Raw genomic sequence first — 20,513 nt, 5'->3', positions numbered from 1 at the left:
GTGTAATTTCATGTTTTATTTGTTCTTCGTGCACGGCTTCCGTGATGTGCTCATTGTTATGCACCATTTCTGGGGAGCCTCACCTTGGAGTGTGCTTAGAAAGCTGGCAGAAAACAGAATTCAGTCTGTGAGTTAGCCATGTGGAAATGACAGTGTGAAAATCAAATTGAATTATAAGCCCAGTTCTGCATTCCTTGCTTAGGACAGTAACTGCAATTTGAAATGGCATCACTTTAACATTTTTTTGTTTCTTTACATAGGAGGTATATAATGCTCAGAGTCAGCTATATTATTAAACCTTTTCTAATTTCCATCAAAATTCTCTTTGGACTGAAAAAATGTGACAACCTCAGGCTGAAAGTGAACTGAAATCTACATGTAAAACTAGGTACGGGTGTTAGGAGTGTTCCACTTCTTTGTCAGTGGTTAGTGATTCTACATGAATGTATTTTATATATATGAGTATATAATGTATATATATGTATTTTTGTATATATATGTGTATATATGTATTTCTATATGTGTATATATGCATATTTGTATATACATATATATTTGTGCCTATGAATGTATATGTATATATATTTTCACATTGATCTGCTCTATACCTTGTCCTCTGTGCCAATTAAATCTCTCTCAAAGAGCAACAGTCAGGTCATACATTATCGTAAGTAAACAAACGTGTATGTTAAGATCATTTCTTACCCACATGTCACCTCTAACCTTTGTGTAAAATGTCTGTTACATTAGCATAAATATTAAGAAGATGCCATTTCTGCTATATATAGGTCTGCCTTCAGCTAATCAGTTTTTCATGCATTTAAATAGGAATATTAGAATGATGGTAATTACTTTAGTTTTCCGTGAATGATCCATCAGGACATTGCCTTTCACTGGATAGTATTGCTCAGGGTAAGTAGGACAGAGTTAAATTGTTAGCTGGGTTTGAATAGCTTCAGTGTTTTGTTGGTGACTTTTAAACAAAATTCATTGTTAAGCCTATTATCTTTTCTAAGAGTAAATGCACAAGCTGCTTTAGAAAGACGAGAGTAATCTGAGGCACATGCAGACTATGTGAAATTGTAATGAATTGTAAAATAAGACCTGTTTATTAAATGCATGAGAGACAAAAGACTTTCAGGCAGATTACAAAACCACACACACACACTGGATGAATGTGGAAAAATTCATAAGTACTTTTTGAAAAAGTGCCTTTTATCGAAATGAGACCTTTCTTCCTTTGCACAAACATACTTCTATGGTTTCACAAATTACTGTCACGTGTAAACTCAAACTTTAGAGGGTTGAATTTAAAACAACTTGCATTTTTATGCATTTTACACTTATATCATTAAACTACCTTTACTCTGCTGGAGCTAGACATCACTAATGAACATATATTTTAAACTGACTAGTAGCTGGTGATTCTGTTTCAGCTGTGTTTCCCGCTTTGTCTGCACAGCAGTGTTTGTTTGCACCAAGATATCAAAATAATTGCATGTTTTGCTTCATTGTTTTCTAAAAATTAGTAGGAAGTTAGAGAAAATGATGGTTTGATACTGCAAAAAGCATAGTCACTTAAGCCTACAGCCCAGGTAAGGGCAGCAATCTCAACACGTACTGAAAGTAGCAAGTCTTTAGCTCAACAAGGTAATTGTTAAACTTAAGCCAGACAAATATGTATTCAAAGAGAAAGAAAAGAATAAAGATTGGGGGCTTCCCTGGTGGCGCAGTGGTTGAGAGTCCGCCTGCCGATGCAGGGGACACGGGTTCGTGCCCCGGTCTGGGAGGATCCCACGTGCTGCGGAGTGGCTGGGCCTGTGAGACATGGCCGCTGAGCCTGCGCGTCCAGAGCCTGTGCTTCGCAATGGGAGAGGCCACAACAGTGAGAGGCCCGTGTACCACAAAAAAAAAAAAAAAAAAAAAGAATAAAGATTGAAGCATGATATCTTCATCTTAAAAAACTTACCACAAAATTGTGTGCTTGTACATGTTTACACACACATGTATAGAAATATACATGCAGTCTTGTAAATGCATAGAATGGCACACACCAGATGGATAGCAGCAGTTACCTGGGAGTGGGACTTATGATAAAAAGAGAAAGATAGACTTTTACTTCTTATTTCAGTATTGTATTTTTGCAATATATTTGTTTATTAATTGGATAATTTAAAAAACGGTTAACAAGTAAATGACCAAAAGAACATGTATAAAAAGCTTGAAACATATTGGCAAAATTTCCATCTAAAAGGTGATATTTAATTAGAGATTTTAGAATACTTTTCAAAGCTCAGGAAATAGAAGCTCCTTCAAGCACTGCAGTCTATCTTTGGGATGTTAGTCCTTCTTAGACATTCTCAGGAAAGCTTCATGCACAGAAACACAGGGCTGCCTACACACTGTGAAATTTCATCCTCCTCACAGCCCAGTAGTGTTCACTGGGCAAGCATAATCATGTCCCTGTTATCAGTCAGGTGATAATACTGAAGCTCAAGAAGGCTTATAAGAAATTTGCACAAGTTCACAGGGCTGTAGGTGATAGAACTAAATGTGAACTCCTGAGCACGTCTTTGGGTACAGGTCCAAAGTGCTGCACTGTTTGCTGTGGACTGAATGTATCTCCCCAAAATTCATATGTTGGAGCCTTAACCCCCGAGTGACTGTATAGGAGATAGGGTCTTTAAGGAGGTGATTAAGGTTAAATGAGGCCGTAAGTGTGAAGCCCTGATCCCATAGACCTGGTTTCTCCTGGAAGAGAAATCAGAGAGCGTTCTCTCTCTCTCTCTCTCTCTCTCTCTCTCTCTCTCTCTCTGCCGTGTAAGGACACAGTGGAGATCCACAAGCTAGGAAGAGGGCTCTTATCAGGAACCAAATCAGTTGGCATCTTGATCTTGAACTTCTCAGCCTTGAGAGCTGTGAAAAACTAAACTCCTGTTGTTTAAGCCACTCAGAATATGGTATCTTGTAATGACAGCTGAGCAGACTAACACCCTGGTGGGAAGGCACTTGTCTTCCCAAAAGCCAAAGACATTCCAGCATCTTTCTGTCCCATAAAATCTTTTTCACCCTACCAAGGAACAAACTACATTATCTGGCTTTTCCTGATTATCAGCCACCAGTATTTAGTTTCATTGCATAGACTGGTCTGAGGCCTGTTTGTGTTGCACAGAAAATAATGCTGGGATGAAGCACAGGCCTGTTACCAATGTAAGAAAAATACTTCTCCACACTATTAACAATTCCGAAATGACTCCATAAAGGTAACCACTGAGGTTTGTCTGTAGTAACCTAGAAAGAACATGATCTTTGGATTCACACAGACATGGATGCAAATTCAAGCTCTGCTACTGAAAACTGTAGAACCGGTTCCTTAGCCTAAACCTTGGTTCTGCAGGAATCAGAGTTGTGCTTGAGGTTTGGCTTGTACCTAATAGAATTGTGAGAATTAAATGTAACAATACACGTCAAATAATTCCCCTAGCTCCTGGCACATGCTGGGTACCCAGTAAAATCTTGTCATCATGCCTTCCCTTTCTTGCTTCCTTCGTGTACTTTTGCTTCATTTCTTCTCGTATCTTGTTTCTATTTCTGCTTTTACAAAAAGCTGTTTTTCTTTTGCCAGTATGTTGTACAGCGCTTAGAATCTGTAGACAAACTCTGTTATACTTTACATTTCCATAACGGTTTGGATTTTAACAAAGTGGTTCCACGTACACTAATCTTATATGCTCTTCTAAATAAATATGTTATCAAGTGTGAACCATGCCAGATTGTGTTCAATCTGGCATCACTCTTGTTCCCATTTGCTTTGGACTGAATGTTTGTGTGCACCTAAAATTTATATGTTGAAACCCTAATACCCAACGTCATGGTATTTGGAGATGGGGCCTTTGGGAAATAATTAAGGTTAGATTAGGACAGGAGGGTGGGGTCCTCGTGAAGGGACTAAAGCCCTTAGAGAAAGAGTAAGAGACTTGAGATCTCTCTCATTGCCATGTGAGGAAAGAGTGAGAAGATGGCCATCTCCAAGCCAGGAAGAGCCCCTGACACTGGATCTGCCAGCACCTTAATCCTGGACTTCCCAGCCTCCAAAACTGTAAGAAATAAATATTTGTTGTTTCAGTCAAAAAAATATATTATTAACCATCAGTCCCCATTATTAACTTTCCCCTTGATCAGCCAGTTGCTCCTATGTCACTGGAATCTAGAATATTAACTCTTGGAGAATACAAATTTAGTGTCAACATGAAGCTCAAGAGATTGTGTTTTATGTGCTCAAATGTTTCATGTCATCAGCATATATTATAACACTTTGAAAAAAGTTTAAGTAGATATTGGCTTTTGTTGCCAATATTAAGATTTATTGGTTCAAGAGTTATTGATCATGGGCAGTCTTGGCCATTATTATGCCTTGAGGACAAGTAAATCTTTATCAGCAGAACATGAATCGATATAATTATGCTTCACTTATGCACATCTTTTTCCTTAACCATATTGGGTTTTCAACCAAATCATAAAATATGAGAGAAACTACTCAGGAAGGCAGTTGTGAGGAATTACGCCAAGAACATTCACGTTTTGCAGCAGTGCCAATACTAGATAAAGCCAAGCCCTACCAGCTCTTGCTGACAGAATTGAGGTAATCTCAGCAAAAGGTAGAAGTTAATTTTTGAAGAAACTGACTCAGATATACAAAAATATCATAGGATAGAATAAAAGACTTTAGAACTAAAAGAAATTGTAACAATCATATCCTATACTAGAACAGGTAGCTGAGAGAGTTCTAGAAAAGAAAGGCAAAAAAGTTGCAGAAAGTCCAGGAAATCTGAATTTACTTTAAATCTTTTTCAGTGATTCTAATGTGCAGGCTTCAGGGAATGACTGACTCCTTCGTTAGATGCAAAAATTATCTTTCGACATTTCCTTCTGTTAGCATCGACTAATTTTATGGGGGATTTCTTTTGCTGTTGTTTAGCACAACCATCTCACCTTTGGTGAAAATTAAAGCTTTGGCTCTTTGTTAGATGACCTTTGGTTCTTGCTTATGGCCTATTATAAATCTACTCTAAATGCCAGATTTTTTCCTGTTAAGATTCAGCTTGTTTTTGTCTGGTGTTTAAGCCTCCAAATCCGTTTGTATTTTGATTCTGTCATCCTTGTTCATTATCCTGTCCATCTTTGTTTCATGTGTACATTTGATCAGAATCCTTCTCTATCTCCATCCCAGGTACTGATAAAAGTTGACCAGAGACAGTCTTATCGTAACCCCCAAATCCACACCATTTCACATAGTCGTTAATACCTAATATGGCTTCTTTCCAGCCTGTCTCTACATCTTATACACATGCACTTACGTTAGGCTTTATAAAATGCAATGCTGAAATTAAAAAAAAAAAGATCTTGAATAGGTTTTAAGGTGATTTCTAGTTAGCACCAGCTGCCTGTCAAAACACATGTACATAGAGAAATGCAAATCAAAACTACAATGAGGTATCACCTCACAATGGTCAGAATGGCCATCACCAAAAAATCTACAAACAATAAATGCTGGAAAGGGTGTGGAGAAAGGGGAAACCTCTTGCACTGTGGGTGGGAATGTAAATTGATACAGCCACTATGGAGAACAGTGTGGAGGTTCTTTAAAAAACTAAAAATAGAACTACCATATGGCCCAGCAATCCCACTACTGGGCATATACCCTGAGAAAACCATAATTCAAAAAGAGTCATGTACCACAATATTCACTGCAGCATTATTTACAATAGCCAGGACATGGAAGCAACCTAAGTGTTCATCAACAGATAAATGGATAAAGAAGATGTGGCACATATATACAATGGAATATTACTCAGCCATAAAAAGAAATGAAATTGAGTTATTTGTAGTGAGGTGGATGGACCTAGAGTCTGTCATACAGAGTGAAGTAAGTAAGAAAGAGAAAGACAAATACCGTATGCTAACACATATATATGGAATCTAAAAAAAAAAAAAAAAGTTTCTGACGAACCTAGGGACAGGACAGAAATAAAGATGCAGACGTAGAGAATGGACTTGAGGACACGGGGAGGGGGAAGGGTAAGCTGGGACGAAGTGAGAGAATGGCATTGACATATATACACTACCAAATGTAAAATAGATAGCTAGTGGAAAGCAGCTGCATAGCACAGGGAGATCAGCTCAGTGCTTTGTGACCACCTAGAGGGCTGGGATAGGGAGGGTGAGAGGGAGATGCAAGAGGGAGGAGATATGGGGATATATGTATACGTATAGCTGATTCACTTTGTTTTACAGCAGAAACTAACACAACATTGTAAAGCAATTATACTCCAATAAAGATGTTTATATATATATATATATATATATATATCCAGAAAAAAAAAAACACGTGCACAACATTAATTTCATGGGAGTGTGATTAATTTCAGGCATATAATTCTGAACTCTTAGATACAGGAAATCTTTCTTCTATTTTCTTTTCTGCTGACCCCACAGTCAAATACAAACTGACTCTGTTTTTAATGCCTTTGGATTTCTGATTGACCCCGCAGATAACTTGAAATTTTACCTAGGCTTGCTGTGACAGTATTACTGATGGAGACTGGAAAGCTGAATGCTGTAGAAGTCCATCCTTTATCTTTTTTTTTGCCCACAATCTAGGCAGACGTAGCTAAGCAAATTGAAGCCGATCATGGATGGCGTGATAATTTCATAGGATGTAATATCCAGCTCTAAGACTTCAGAAAAGAAAACAAAGAGCCTGGAGAGGAAAAGAAATAATTATATGCTGTCTTATATTCTTTCTGTGATGTTCAGAAATCAAAGCATAGCGTCTCAAGTGTGGATGGTGGTCATTCAACACAGCTCTTAGCAGCAGGCTGCTGTGGGATTACCCAAAGTGTACGCGGTAGTGCTGTAGAGACACAGGAACATACCTCACCATTTGCCAAGTGCCACATCTGGCATTTGCCACATGGCTACGTGAACTGGTGCATCAAGTCAGAGAGCAGCTGGGGCGGAGGTTGGAGGGTGTGTAAGGCATCCAAGGCAGTTTAGGGGGGTGACTCCATTACTGGAGTGGTTGGCATCATCAGGACAAAATCCACAGCCAGGGACTCCCCTGGCAGTCCAATGGTTAGGATTCCGAGCTTCCACTGGAGGGGGCATGGGTTTGATCCCTGGTCAGGGAACTAGGATCCTGCAGGCTGTGGGGCATGGCCAGAAATTTTTTTAAATAATAATTTAAAATTTTTAAAATAGCTTTAAAAAAATACACAGCCAAGTATTACAGTCATAGGTAACAACCTGTCCTCCACAGTCTCTTCTTTTATGCCTTGCTTTATGATCTACAAAGCACTTTCACATTTAACTCCTCTAAACCACTTTATGATATGAATCCTCATCCCACCTTCACAGAAAACACTGAGGCTCAGAGAGGTCTGGCAATCTGCCCTGGGACTCCTGCTTCTTATGGCGGTGCAGGGACTAACTCAAGCCACTGACTTCAGTTTCCAGCTCTCTCTTCCCTAAAACAAAGCTCCCTACTTTTATGCTTAAGGTTTTTCTCTATTTATTCTCCAAATAGTTCCAAATATATCAAAAGGTATGAAGATGCTCTACATCCTTCTTTATGATGATGGTGGCTGTAATCTGATATTCTCTTAGACACATACTCTGTCTTTCCACCTAACTTCAGGCCCTTCTGGGAAAGAACTTTTATCATGAGCATTCCACACACAGTGTTCATTTGATACATCCTTCTTCGTGATGTCAGTATGAAACCCTTGCGGGAGCTGTTATTTATAGATACTTTTCTAAACTTTTTAGTCGTTTAGTGGTGTCTTGGTCCATTTGCCTATATTAATGAACCCTTAATAGGCTGCTGCTGTGCTGGAAATGGAGATTTATCTTGTGGTAAAGCAGAGATTAGATTTGAAATGTAGGCCTGGATCTACTGTAAATTTGTGTGCCCTTCCAAGTATGAAAGAGGGAGGATAATACGAGGGGCATCAGGGAACTCCTGAGACCCTACGAGCCTGAGTTACACGACAGAGAGAGCACTGGTTTATGAGTCGGAAGACCCGGGTTCTAGAAGGGGCTTTGCTAATACTGTATTATAGAACTTTGTTGAGGCCACTCATTCAGTCTCTAAATTTCCATTCTTTCATCTGAAAAACAAAGATTAATGTTACTGACTATGTGGAAGCAGCCCATGAAGTGCTATAGAAATTTTAGATAAAATTGCCCTAGTATACATATTTTATGAAAACCATAATAATGTATTTCCTTTGCAAATGTTGAATCAGTCTCTTAAAATATACCCCATGAAAACATTTTTTCCTGCCAACTCCTATCCCTTTGATTACTATTGTAAATTTCAAACTATTGTAAATCTCAAACAGCAAAAATAGAGAGATATGGTACCATACATAACAGTCACAGATCTTAGGGAGACAGAATGCTAAGGGCTGGGCTGTCTTTGTTTGACTCTACGTGACTCTTTTGCTCACTCACGCAATCATAAGTCTATGTTTCTTAGGTGATCACGACTCACAGAAGAGCTTAGTTTCAGTGTAAAGTCATCAATTATCCACCGTGCGGCCCCTAGAAGTTCAACAGTCCAGGGCTTCCTTTGCCTTTGTTCATGTTCAAGCGGTCGAATTCATATTTCCTCCTCAAAATTTAGAGATGGCTGAATAAAGGTGATCACTTAAACAGATTTTTGAGGCAGAAAGTTGAGACATGTCTCTCTTTTAAAAGTGAGCAGGTATTGTCAAACCCCTTCAGCCTAGGACAGGAGTCACTGCTATGAAAAAACTGCATACATCAGAGGAAGGCATTACTTGGATGGGGGACAGAAGCAAACCAATAATGATGGAACATGATAAGATCATGTCGCCACTGCTTTATAAACAAAAGCTCTTCAACAAAACCAGTGTCAGCAAAAGGTTCACTTATTCTTGCTCTACTGAGCATGAAATGGGATTGAAAGATGGTATTAAATGGATTATTAAACTGAAGAAATGATGTCTTGTGATCTTTCACACCAAAGCCCCCGCCCCGCACCCTGCCCCAAGACAGGCATTTTCTCAGTGAAAAACTCTCCAAAGACTCAAGTCCTTAATGTGGAACCTGAGCCTCTGAAATGTTAGACTCAAGTTTTATTTCCCATTTTCATGCTGGAACTATGACCCCTTGGGAGATTACTGTTGCTCTTTATTTATTTTATTCTTATGTCAACATGTGGAAATGGAATGTTTATGAAAACTTCTAAATTTCAAACACAGAAAGCTCATTTTCATATACCAAGAAAGAAAAAATAATTTATTTTAAAAGATATAAAACCTTTTTTTAATTTCTAGCATTTTCCCCCTATTTTTAAAATTTCTCTATGTCTCAGATTAAACATAAGCAATGTGTTTAAAACCTTGCTTGGTTTAGGTTTTTTTTTTTTTTTTTTTTTTTTGGCCGTCCCACGCAGCATGCAGGATCTTTGTTTCCCAACCAGGGATTGAACCCATGCCCCCTGCAGTGGAAGTGTGGAGTCTTAACCACTGGACCGCCAAGGAAGTCCCGGTTTGGCTTTTGAAAACAAGTTATACAATGAAGTCTTACTTGTTAAAAGTCCAAAGAACTAACAGGATCAAATAATCATTATTTCCTATTCTTATACATATGAAAATTGCCATTCTCATGTAATTAAGACCCAAGCCACAGAATGACGTTAGCAGGAAATGTATACTTTACTGTTTCTGAAAGTTGTAATTATTTTAATATGGCGACTCAGCTAAACTATATCAAATCCAAATATCATTTTCCCAGCTTTCAAAAGGACTCCAAGTTTTGTTTTAGGCAAAATCATAGATGATCATAGATGACATACTCTGAGGAGAACTTAAAATAATCGAGTTTTTGAAAAGCTTTAAAGGCTTACATGAGATAGTAGGAATGTTAAAAATTCACAGGTACCAAAAACTACTTGAAGAAGAAACCAGAGAGGAGAGCTGATGACTAAAGCCAACATCTACCCTGAGGGTGTTTGCTTAAGTGGATCTTGAGCTTTATGGGCTCGAGGTGAATGACAGTTATAGACTGAGGGGGTCTCTCCCAGGATGGTGAATCGAATAGTAATATCTCCTAGCATAAAGTATAAAGGCAAACTAGAAATAATGTAGCCCTTCAACATCCATCCAAAGCCAAGGAGAATTACCTTTCTGGGTAAAACAAGAAAATTCACACCTAGAGGAAAATATTTCCCCTGAATCTCTGTAATAACACCAGACATCAAATGAGTTCACAAACCAAATTCCCACTTGTCGATCATTTATAAACTTCAAGTTGGGAACGTACTTTATGGTAGTCCTGGGTTTGAAGATTCATCAGTAACTTTGCAGAGGCAAATGGCAAATCCTCTGTGGAAACCCACCTGCAGTCTAGGCTTGGGAAATGTCATAGACAGTGTAAAGGAAAAATGAGCTTACAGTGGAGAACCTAAACATATAAGCAAACAAGTCTTCATAAGCAAGACTTGAGATACGAAGATTATCAGAAACATAAAAATGAGTGTGTTTAATAAGTTTAAAGATAAAATATGGACTTGAAATATGTGCCAGAAACAAGAGACTATTTAAAAATTGACCAAGGATACTTGAAAAAGAACTAAATAGAACTTCTGGAAATAAAAAAGAATTGTTGAGTGAAACTGAAATCAACAGAGGATTAGACCCAACTGAAGAGGGAACTAAAAAACTGAAAAATAGATTAAAAGAAAAATTTCAGATTACAGCACAGAGAGGCAAGAAGATGGAAAATATAAAGGACAAGTTGAGAAACAGAGAGGATAGCATAAGAAGGACTAACATTAGTATAATCAAAGCCCAAGCAGGAGAGAATGCAAAAAATGGAGGAAATTCTAATCCTTAGAATCAGGAAGCCCTGCAAATCCAAAACAATAAATACAAAGAAATTCACTATTAGAAGGGTCATAGTGAAGCTACAAAACATCAAAGACAAAGAGATTATAGACACAGAGAAAAAGGCCAGTTACAACAAAGGAATGACAGTTATACTGACAGCTGATCTCTGAGTAGAAACAAAGGAACCCAGAAACAATGGAACAGTATCCTCAAAGTGTTAAAAGAGAATAAACCAACCAACAGTTGTACACTCTATGAAAATAGTTTTAAGACAGAAGTCAGAATAAAGATATTGTTAAACAAAGGTTGAGAGCAGTTTCTATCTATATACCTTCATTAAAGAAATTCAAAAGGATGCACTGCAAGGCAGAGGAAGGTGATTCCAAGTGGAAGGCCTGAGACACCCAAAGGAATAATGAGCCCGGAAGGGGGTAAACCGTTTTTTAAATAACTATATAAAACAATAGCAATAATGTCTTATGTTGTAAAAGTAGACTAAAGATACTAAAATATCTAATTATATGTCAAAAGCAATGGTATCATAGAGGGAAAATAGAAGATTCCCGTATTATCTAGTATATTCTCGTATATTCTAGGGATAGAATGTGTACTTATTATTTTTGAATATTGATCAGTTAAGTGTGCATGTAAAACATGCCTAGGATAACAATAAAAAGACAGAGAATAAACAATAAAACAGTGTGCACAACTGCTAAACTAGTAGAAGGGGGAAAATGTAATGAGAAAAACACTCAACCTAAAAGAAGGCAAGGAAGGAGAGTAATAAACAAATAGAAAAGGAGTGAAAATACACAAAAATAGATGATAGGATTAGAAATAAATACAAATATATTAATTACTTTAAAAACTGTAGGATCCTAACCCAGATGGTGGAGTAGAAGGACGTGCTCTCACTCCCTCTCGCGAGAACACCAGAATCACAGCTAGCTGCTGGACAGTCATCGACAGGAAGACACTGGAACTCACCAAAAAAGAAACCCCACATCCAAAGACAAAGGAGAAGCCAAAATGAGACTGTAGAAGGGGCACAATCACAGTAAAATCAAATCCCATAACTTCTGGGTGGGTGACTCACACACTGGAGAACACTTATACCACAGAAGTCCACGCACTGGAGTGAAGGTTCTGAGCCCCAGGTCAGGCTTCCCAACCTGGGGGTCCAGCAACGGGAGGAGAAACTCGTAGAGAATCAGACTTTGAAGGCCAGTAGGATTTGACGGCAGGACTTCTAAAGGACTGGGGGAAACAGAGACTCCACTTTTAGAGGGCACACACAAAGTAGTGTGCACATCGGGACCCAGGGGAAGGAGGAGTGAGTGACCCCAGGGGAGACTGAACCCGACCTACCTGCTAGTGTTGGAGGGTCTGCTGCAGAGGCGGGGGTGGCTGTGTCTCACCAGGGGGACAAAGGACACTGGCAGCAGAAGTTCTGGGAAGTACTCATTGGCGTGAGCCCTCCCAGAGTCTACCATTAGCCCCACCAAAGAGTCCAGGTAGGCTCCAGTGTTGGGTTGCCTCAGGCCAAACAACCAACAGGGAGGGTACCCAGCTCCACCCATCAGCAGTCAAAGGGATTAAAGTTTTACTGAGCTCTGCCCACCAGAGCAACAGTCAGCTCTACCCACCACCAGTCCCTCCCATCAGGAAAGTTGCACAAGCCTCTTAGATAGCCTAATCCACCAGAGGGCAGACAGCAGAAGCAAGAAGAACTACAATCCTGCAGCCTGTGGAACAGGAACCACATTCACAGAAAGATAGACAAGATGAAAAGGCAGAGGGCTATGTACCAGATGAAGAAACAAGATAGAACCCCAGAAAAACAACTAGATGCAGTGGAGATAGGCAACCTTCCAGAAAAATAATATAGAATAATGATAGTGAAGATGATCCAGGAACTCAAAAAAAGAATGGAGGCAAAGATCGAGAAGATGCAAGAAATGTTTAGCAAAGACTTAGAAGAATTAAACAACAAACAAACACAGATGAACAATACAATAACTGAAATGAAAACTACACTAGAAGGAATCAATAGCAGAATAACTGAGGCAGAAGAATGGATAAGTGACCTGGAAGACAGAATGGTGGAATTCACAGCTGCAGAACAGAATAAAGAAAAAAGGATGAAAAGAAATGAAGACAGCCTAAGAGACCTCTGGGACAACATTAGACGCAACAACATTCGCTTTATAGGGGTCCCAGAAAGAGAAGAGAGAGAGAAAGGACCTGAGAAAATATTTGAAGATATTATAGTCAAAAACTTCCCTAACATGGGAAAGGAAATAGCCACCCAAGTCCAGGAAGTGCAGTGAGTCCCATACAGGATAAACCCAAGGAGAAACATGCCGAGACACATAGTAATCGAATGGGCAAAAGACAACAATTATTGAAAGCAGCAAAGGGAAAATGACAAATAACATACAAGGGAACTCCCATAAGGTTAACAGCTGATTTCTCAGGAGAAACTGTACAAGGCAGAAGGGAGTGGCATGATATACTTTAAGTGATGAAAGGGAAGAACCTACAAGCGAGATTGCTCTACCCGGCAAGCATCTCATTAAGATTTGATGGAGAAATCAAAAGCTTTACAGACAAGCAAAAGCTAAAAAATTCAGCACCACCAAACCAGCTCTACAACAAATGCTAAAGGAACTTCTCTAAGTGGGAAACACAAGAGGAGAAAAGGACCTACAAAAACAAACCCAAAACAATTAAGAAAATGGTCATAGGAACATACATATCGATAATTACCTTGAACGTGAATGGATTAAATGCTCCAACCAGAAGGCACAGGCTTGCTGAATGGATACAAAAACAAGACCCATATATATGCTTTCTACAGGAGACCCACTACAGACCTAGGGACATATTCAGACTGAAAGTGAGGGGATGGAAAAAGATATTACATGCAAATGAATCAAAAGAAAGCTGGAGTAGCAATACTCATATCAGGTAAAATAGACTTTATAATAAAGAATGTTACAAGAGACAAGGAAGGACACTACATAATGATCAAGGGATCAACCCAAGAAGAATATATAACAATTATAAATGTATATGCACCCAACATAGGAGCACCTCAATACATAAGGCAACTGCTAACAGCTATAAAAGAGGAAATTGACAGTAACACAATAACAGTGGGGGACTTTAGCACCTCACTTACACCAATGGACAGATCATCCAAAATGAAAATTAATAAGGAAACAGAAGCTTTAAATGACACAAGAGGCCAGAGAGATTTAATTGATATTTATAGGACAGTCCATCCAAAAACAGCAGATTACACATTCTTCTCCAGTGCACATGGAACATTCTCCAGGATAGATCATATCTTGGGTCACAAATCAAGCCTCAGTAAATTTAGGAAAATTGAAATCATATCCGGCGTCTTTTCTGACCACAAAGCTATGAGATTAGAAATGAATTACAGGGGAAAAAACATAAAAAACACAAACACGTGGAGGCTAAACAATACGTTACTAAGTAACCAAGAGATCACTGAAGAAATCAAAGAGGAAATCAAAAAATACCTAGAGACAAATGACAGTAAAAACATGACGATCCGAAACCTATGGGATGCAGCAAAAGCAGTTCTAAGAGGGAAGTTTATAGCTACACAAGCCTACCTCAAGAAACAAGAAACATCTCAAATAAACAATCTAACCTTACACCTAAAGGAACTAGAGAAAGAAGAGCAAACAAAACCCAAAGTTAGCAGAAGGAAAGACATCATAAAGATCAGAGCAGAAATAAATGAAATAGAAACAAAGAAAACAATAGCAAAGATCAAGAAAACTAAAAGCTGGTTCTTTGAGAAGATGAACAGAATTGATAAACCATTAGGCAGACTCATCAAGAAAAAGAGGGAGAGGACTCAAATCAATAAAGTTAGAAATGAAAGAGGAGAAGTTACAACAGACATTGCAGAAATACAAAGCATCCTAAGAGACTACTACAAGCAACTCTATGCCAATAAAATGGAGAACCTGGAGGAAATGGACAAATTCTTAGAAAGGTATAACCTTCCAAGACTGAACCAGGAAGAAATAGAAAATATGAACAGACCAATCACAAGTAATGAAATTGAAACTGTGATTAAAAATCTTCCAACAAATAGAAGTCCGGGACCAGATGGCTTCTCAGATGAATTCTATCAAACATTCTATCAAACTCTTCCAAAAAATTGCAGAGGAAGGAACACTCCCATACTCATTCTATGAGGCCACCATCACCCTGAATCCAAAACCAGAAAAGATAATACAAAAAAAGAAAATTACAGACCAATATCACTGACGAATATAGATGCAAAAATCTTCAACAAAATACTAGGAAACAGAATCCAAGAACACATTAAAAGGTCATACAACATGATCAAGTGGGATCTATCCCAGGGATGCAAGGATTCTTCAATATAGGCAAATAAATCAATGTGATACACCTTATTAACAAATTGAAGGATAAAAACCATATGATCAAAAAAAAAAAACCATATGATCATCTCAATAGATGCAGAAAAAACTTTTGACAAAAATTCAACACCCGTTTATGATAAAAACTCTCCAGAAAGTGGGCATAGAGGGAACCTACCTCAACATAATAAAGGCCGTATACGACAAACCCACAGCAAACATCATTCTCAATGGTGAAAAACTGAAAGCATTTCCTGTAAGATCAGCAACAAGACAAGGATGTCCACTCTCGCCACTATTATTCAACATAGTTTTGGAAGTCCTAGCCACGGCAATCAGAGAAGAAAAAGAAATAAAATGAATCCAAATTGGAAAAGAAGTAAAACTGTCACTGTTTGCAGATCACATGATACTATACCTAGAGAATCCTAAAGATGCCACCACAAAACTACTAGAGCTTATGAATGAATTTGGTAAAGTTGCAGAATACAAAATTGATGCACAGAAATCTCTTGCATTCCTATATACTAATGATGAAAAATCTGAAAAGAGAAATTAAGGAAACACTCCCATTTACCATTGCAACAAAAATAATAAAATACCTAGGAATAAACCTACCTAGGGAGGGCTTCCCTGGTGGCGCACTGGTTGAGAGTCCGCCTGCCGATGCAGGGAACACGGGTTCGTGCCCCGGTCTAGGAAGATCCCGCATGCCGCGGAGCGGCTAGGCCCGTGAGCCATGGCTGCTGAGCCTGCGCGTCCGGAGCCTGTGCTCTGCAACGGGAGAGGCCACAGCAGTGAGAGGCCCGCGTACCGGAAAAAATAAATAAAAACGTCAGTTACTTTAATATCAACAAAATTGGTCAAAATATGATTTTTTTTACCCTTTTTCCCATTAAATTCTAGAGGATCACACATTTCATCAACAATGTCTTTTTCACAGCAACAGGCTAATACCAAAAAGCAGTTTGCAGTGCCATTATAAAAAAAAAAGCATTTGATTTAAATAGATAATATTCTAATGTTGGGAAATCATGAAGTAGACCCACAAGGGGGAGGAGAAGACTGATAAGTAAGCAATTAGTTGTTTTAAGATTAAGGAAGGTGACCACAGTTTTATTTCCGTCCTTTTTTGTATACAAATGGGCAGCCTAGAATGAAGCCAAGTGTTAAGTTTCCCAAGAGAAAGCAAGTAATGCAAGTCAAATTACAATTGAAAATTACTCTCTCAAAAAGCAAAAGCAAATAAAAACCGAAAACAAACAAAAAAACCCAAAAGAATACATGTATATGACTATATGTTTTTTCACAAATCTCAAATTCACACTCAGTGCTTGAGAGGAGAGAAGATATTGCTAAGTGGAAGACATTATCATCAGCTCATTTTGCGTTTGTACATTTTTGGTAACTATGACTGGCCCATTAAGTATGTCCAAAGCAGGATAGCAGTTTGCCTAGGAAAAGACAGGGAATGGTAAATGGTGACCTTCCCTTTTAAACAGAGATTGATGAACCACATTTTGGGGAGGGAGGTGAGGGAAACACAGTTTTTCCTTTAATTTGTGAAGAATCCTGTCCTGGATTTCCAGTTAGAGTATCAACTACGGAATCTTTCAGATTCATCAACTCGAGTGAAAGTTGGGTTGCCTAAAGTTTCTGAATTTTGATGAACTACTTGTTAAACTGCAATAGCAGAATTAACTAATAAAAGACTTCTTGGGGAAAATTTAGTCTTTAAAGGAAGAATAATTTTTTCCCCTTAAAAGAACTTTTACCCTTCACGTGTAAAACAAATTTTATATCATCAGAAAAGGGAATTTTGTGCCAAAATGCTTAGCTTTCAATAAATATTTTGCTGTGAGGCTTAGTGAAGCCACCAGGGAATTGGATGAGGCTAGAATAGAAAAGAAATACAAAGGCATGAATTTGAAGCCAGCCCATTAAACATGGACTCTGTTCTTTTCCACCCACACACAGGTATGTAATAGGTGGAGAGGTGAATTTGAGAGGGTTCAGATTTTGTCCTGCTGATGTACCAAAATGAGATAGGGTGAGGATATTAAAGATATATGTAAGGGAGTTATTCCAAGGATTGTGACATTTTAGCTGAATGAGGAAATAAGGACATGGAGACGATCAGGTCATGGGGCAAAGGTAAGAGACAGTGAAAAATGGGATTGATGAATCATATGAGCTGATGTGGCTGAAGGATTAGAATGAGGATCCTAGAAGAATGAGCATGAAATGCGTCAGGTGGTAGTCATAGAATGGGATGCTGGAGGTAGATTCCACAGGTATTGGTAATGAAAGTTCTAGGTATGATGACCATGGGAGTAAGGGGCTGAGGCAGGTGGAGGATGAGACCATTGGAAGAGAAGAGGTCGAGGTATTGGAAGAATTCCCTACATGGATACAAAACTCATAATGAGTTATAATAAGAGTAGTTTTGCAGAGAGTGAGCCGGGAGCTTCAATCTTCAAGAAGAGGAGCTGCCCTGAGGGTTGGTAGATAACTGCAGCAAGATGGTATAGGCTAAAGGAAAAATTCAAAGCTGTTTTTTTTTAACAGAAAAAGAAGGACGAATGATCCAGAAGGAGCAATGAGGAACGGGGAAGACTGGTACCTCACCTCTGGATCCAGTGAGAAGAGGGTTATAAGACAGTGGAGAAAATTTGGACTCACCTCCAAACACAGCATGGGCAAGTGGGCATTAATAGCCAAGGAGCAGGGTGGCGATCAGTGGATGGAGTATTACTAAGAGAGAACATCAAAGATAAGGGGGTTCTGGCTAAACCAACCTAGCAGGATTCTTGCTGAAGACAGGCCAGGGTGATCAGACATCACCTGGTTGGTGGTGGAGGGTAGGGGACCCGATCAGTCATCAAGGATGGGGGATTCTGGTTAAACTGACTTGGCGTGGTCCTTGCTCAAACTAGATTTTACAAGGAGTGTGCAGATGGGCTTCGGAGAAGGTTGAGGAGCCTGACTAAGGTTTGGTCAAGCAGCAGATTTGGTCATACCTTGATCTCCAACTTCTGGCCTGTAGAACTGTGAGACAATATATTTCTGTTTTTAAGCCACTCAGTTTGTGGTACTTTGTTACAGCAACCCTATCACATTAATAGCAATAGAATACATCTGTATGGTGAGCTTTGTGAGAGCAGGAACCGAATGTCATTGTAACTCCAAGAGTTAGCAGCCCATGTCCTACTCAGATTTAACTGCCATTTAGATCTTGTGTGGGTACATTTTACTTGAGTGTTATTTTTTCAGTATAAGAACAATTAGGCAGGGAGCCAGAGAAGTGTCTGAGGACTTAAGTTTGCAGGATTAAATTATCATTGGAGTTTTGAAAATTCTTTCTAGGAGTCAGATTATGGTTGTGCTGTATGTCATAAGCAATCTGGACCCAGCACCGTAGACTAAAGTTCAATTGACTGGCCTCAGGTTTATGCTGACGGGCAGATGTCCTTATTGCTATTTCTCTTTCTCTTGCTCTGCCATCTAGGTGATTGAGCCCAATTTACAGGGAGGGAAATCTTTCCTCTGAATCCAATCCATGGGACTTCTATTGACCCTGTGTAAGACTTTGCCTGTGTCTTTATACTATATAAGTTAAAGGGTTTTTTTGGGTTTTGTTTTTGCTTTTTTTTTTTTTGTGGTACGCGGGCCTCTCACTGTTGTGGCCTCTCCCGTTGCGGAGCACAGGCTCCGGACGCACAGGCTCAGCGGCCATGGCTCATGGGCCCAGCCACTCCGTGGCATGTGGGATCTTCCCGGATGGGGCATGAACCCGTGTCCCCCGCATCGGCAGGTGGACTCTCAACCACTGCGCCACCAGTGAAGCCCTAAAGGTATTTTTTAATCTGCTTCTATTGCGAGGAGGTGGGTACCTGGGTCAAGTACATCTTTGATATATTACTAATTATATTCTGATAATTTATTGAAAGGAGGGAGAATAATGTGGGGAGCTTTGGCAAGCTGCATGAATAGAATTGATGACAGAGGACAAACCATGTTATGAATAGCCTTGGAAGTGGAATATATTTGAATGGGATTAAAGATATTTATCAGCAGCAAGGGTGACAGTTCACAGTGTGATTTGCTTGGCTATTCAGCTACCTGAATATGATGAGGTTCCTCCAATGCTGCTTCCACTGCTAATCTCAGAACTCATAGTTCAAATGCCCACAAGCAGTAAGATTATCATTAAAAACCAACTTCAGCAAAAACAGACACAAGAATGTCAGCAGAAATGCAAAGTTTGAAATTAAATTTGAGAAATTATAATGCAGGATTTGGAACTGTCCGAAGTTTACTTTCAGATGCCATTTCTATGCATAGATAGATATAGATAGATGATCTATCTATATCTATCTATCTACCTATATCTATAGAGGGAGAGATTAGCAACTTTTTAAAGGTTTTTATATCACTGCCCTCTTATATGTAATATATTTGTATTACATACACAAAACCTTAAAAGATATTAAATCTCTAAAAGTGAACACAGTGCAGGAGGTAAGTGGACTAGTTGTTCCAATTATTTACTGCTGTATAAAACATCATCCCCAAACTAAGTGGCTAAAACAATATTCTCTCTTATGGTCCTGGGGTTGATGGTGTTCAGCTAGGGGTTCTCATTTAGAGTCTGTCATACAGTTGTGGTCAGACAGTGGCTAGAACTGGAGTCATCTCAGAGGACTTCTCACTCACGTACCTGGAATTGACACTGGCTATCCACTGAGCTCTTAGCTGGGGCTTTCAGCCAGAACACCTATAGGTGACCTCTACTTCCTTATAGCATAGCAGCTGGGTTCTAAGAGCACGTATCCCAGGCGAGAAGATGGGAGCTGCATCACCTTTTAAAACCTACTCTCAGAAGTTATATAGCTTCTCTTCCTTTGTAGTCACAGGCCCACCTATGTTCAAGCGGTGGGAACATAGACCCCACTTCTCAATGAGAGAAGTAACAATGTCACTTTGTAAGAAAAGCATGTGGGATGGGAAATCTTGTTGCAGCCATCTTGGAAAAAACAATTTGTCACACAGATAGTATCCATAAAACCTGGCTCTAATAAGTCTTGAGTTTGGACTACCAAATTTCACTCTAAGAACTTAGTCCTTCTCTGTAATCATTCAGCAATTTATCAATGGAAACCAAAAT

This window comes from Lagenorhynchus albirostris, chromosome 12, assembly GCF_949774975.1.
Source record: "Lagenorhynchus albirostris chromosome 12, mLagAlb1.1, whole genome shotgun sequence".
Lineage (NCBI taxonomy): Eukaryota > Metazoa > Chordata > Mammalia > Artiodactyla > Delphinidae > Lagenorhynchus > Lagenorhynchus albirostris.
Note: the sequence above shows the minus strand (reverse complement) of the source record.